The sequence below is a fragment of the Stegostoma tigrinum genome, unplaced genomic scaffold (assembly GCF_030684315.1).
Source record: "Stegostoma tigrinum isolate sSteTig4 unplaced genomic scaffold, sSteTig4.hap1 scaffold_312, whole genome shotgun sequence".
In the NCBI taxonomy this organism is placed as follows: domain Eukaryota; kingdom Metazoa; phylum Chordata; class Chondrichthyes; order Orectolobiformes; family Stegostomatidae; genus Stegostoma; species Stegostoma tigrinum.
In genome coordinates, this window is record NW_026728240.1 from 117501 (window position 1) to 120000 (window position 2500).

The following is a 2500-nucleotide window of genomic DNA, read 5'->3' on the forward strand; positions in this document are numbered from 1 at the left end:
GTAACCAACAGGAGAAATGAGTAACCAACGGGAGAAATGAGTAACCAACGGGAGAAATGAGTAACCAACGGGAGAAGTCAGTAACCAACGGGAGAAATCAGTAACCAAAGGGAGAAGTCAGTAACCAACGGGAGAAATCAGTAACCAACAAGAGAAATGAGTAACCAACGGGAGAAATCAGTAACCAAAGGGAGAAGTCAGTAACCAACGGGAGAAATCAGTAACCAAGCTTATTTTTGGTTGGTTACTGACTTCTCCGTTCAACTTGGAGCTGCCCTTGTGCACGATCAAGGAGGGGTATTATCCGCCACGGGGGCTTAATTTTCGCCTAAGGGGAGCGATTTGGAGGCCGTGGCCGGGTGAGGCGCGCCTTTCGAAGGGGAGGGATTTGAATTTCGGCTGCATTGAGGGTAGCTGCCCGCTGTTGTGGGTTTTTGGAGCCTGAGCCCGTTCAACTTGGAGCTGCCCTTGTGCACGATCAAGGAGGGGTATTATCGGCCACGGGGGCTTAATTTTCGCCTAAGGGGAGCGATTTGGAGGCCGTGGCCGGGTGAGGCGCGCCTCTCGAAGGGGAGGGATTTGAATTTCGGCTGCATTGAGGGTAGCTGCCCGCTGTTGTGGGTTTTTGGAGCCTGAGCCCGTTCAACTTGGAGCTGCCCTTGTGCACGATCAAGGAGGGGTATTATCGGCCACGGGGGCTTAATTTTCGCCTAAGGGGAGCGATTTGGAGGCCGTGGCCGGGTGAGGCGCGCCTCTCGAAGGGGAGGGATTTGAATTTCGGCTGCATTGAGGGTAGCTGCCCGCTGTTGTGGGTTTTTGGAGCCTGAGCCCGAGCGGGGCGTCGGTTCCCGAGGTGGGCAGGAGTCGCTGTGCCCGTGAGGCTGCCTGGCCGAGTCGGAGTGCTGTGGGACGGCGGGGAGCGGGTTTTCCCGGGCGAGGGGCCGATCCCGAGGAAGGGGAGCAGTTCCGAGGCCGTGGCCGGGTGAGGCGCGCCTCTCGAAGGGGAGGAATTTGAATTTCGGCTGCATTGAGGGTAGCTGCCCCGCTGTGGTGGTTTTTCGGAGCCTGAGCCCGAGCGGGGCGTCGGTTCCCGAGGTGGGCAGGAGTCGCTGTGCCCGTGAGGCTGCCTGGCCGAGTCGGAGTGCTGTGGGACGGCGGGGAGCGGTTTTTCCCGGGCGAGGGGGCGACCCCGAGGAACTCGGCCGGCGGGGAGGCGTTCCGGCCCGGGCGAGGGGCGCGGACCCGACCGGAGACGTCCAAAACCTTGAAAGGGGTAAGCGGGAAAAGGTCAGCAAAGTGCCCGAAGCAGTAAGGCGAAAAAGCCGTCGGAACCTCCGAAAATGAGTAAAAGCCCGGAAGGAGTAAGGTGGAGAAGTCAGCAAAGTGCCCGAAATGTCCGAAGCAGTAAGGCGAAAAAGCCGTCGGAACCTCCGAAAATGAGTAAAAGCCCGGAAGGAGTAAGCGGGAAAAGTCAGCCAAGTGCCCGAAATGTCCGAAGCAGTAAGGCGAAAAAGCCGTCAGAACCTCCGAAAATGAGTAAAAGCCCGGAAGGAGTAAGCGGGAAAAGTCAGCCAAGTGCCCGAAATGTCCGAAGCAGTAAGGCGAAAAAGCCGTCAGAACCTCCGAAAATGAGTAAAAGCCCGGAAGGAGTAAGCGGGAAAAGTCAGCCAAGTGCCCGAAATGTCCGAAGCAGTAAGGCGAAAAAGCCGTCAGAACCTCCGAAAATGAGTAAAAGCCCGGAAGGAGTAAGCGGGAAAAGTCAGCCAAGTGCCCGAAATGTCCGAAGCAGTAAGGCGAAAAAGCCGTCAGAACCTCCGAAAATGAGTAAAAGCCCGGAAGGAGTAAGCGGGAAAAGTCAGCCAAGTGCCCGAAATGTCCGAAGCAGTAAGGCGAAAAAGCCGTCAGAACCTCCGAAAATGTCCAAAAGCGTGAAATCAGTAACCAGGAAAATGCTTAAAAATGGCCAAAAGTGTGAAATCAGTAAGCAGGAAAAGTCGGGAAAATGCATAAAAATGGCCAAAAGTGTGAAATCAGTAAGCAGGAAAAGTCGGGAAAATGCATAAAAATGGCCAAAAGTGTGAAATCAGTAAGCAGGAAAAGTCGGGAAAAGTGTCTAAAAATGCTTGGAAATCTGAGGAAAATGCCCGAAAATGAGGCCCCTCGGTCGGGAGGAGGAAGTCGAAAATCCCCGTGCCCGACGAGGGAAGTCAGTAACCAGAAGGAAAAACTTAGAAAAAAATTCTAAGTGTCAAAAAAAATTCTAAGTGTCAAAAAAATTCTAAGTGTCAAAAAAAATTCTAAGTGTCAAAAAAAATTCTAAGTGTCAAAAAAAATTCTAAGTGTCAAAAAAATTCTAAGTGTCAAAAAAAATTCTAAGTGTCAAAAAAATTCTAAGTGTCAAAAAAATTCTAAGTGTCAAAAAAATTCTAAGTGTCAAAAAAAATTCTAAGTGTCAAAAAAAATTCTAAGTGTCAAAAAAAATTCTAAGTGTCAAAAAAAT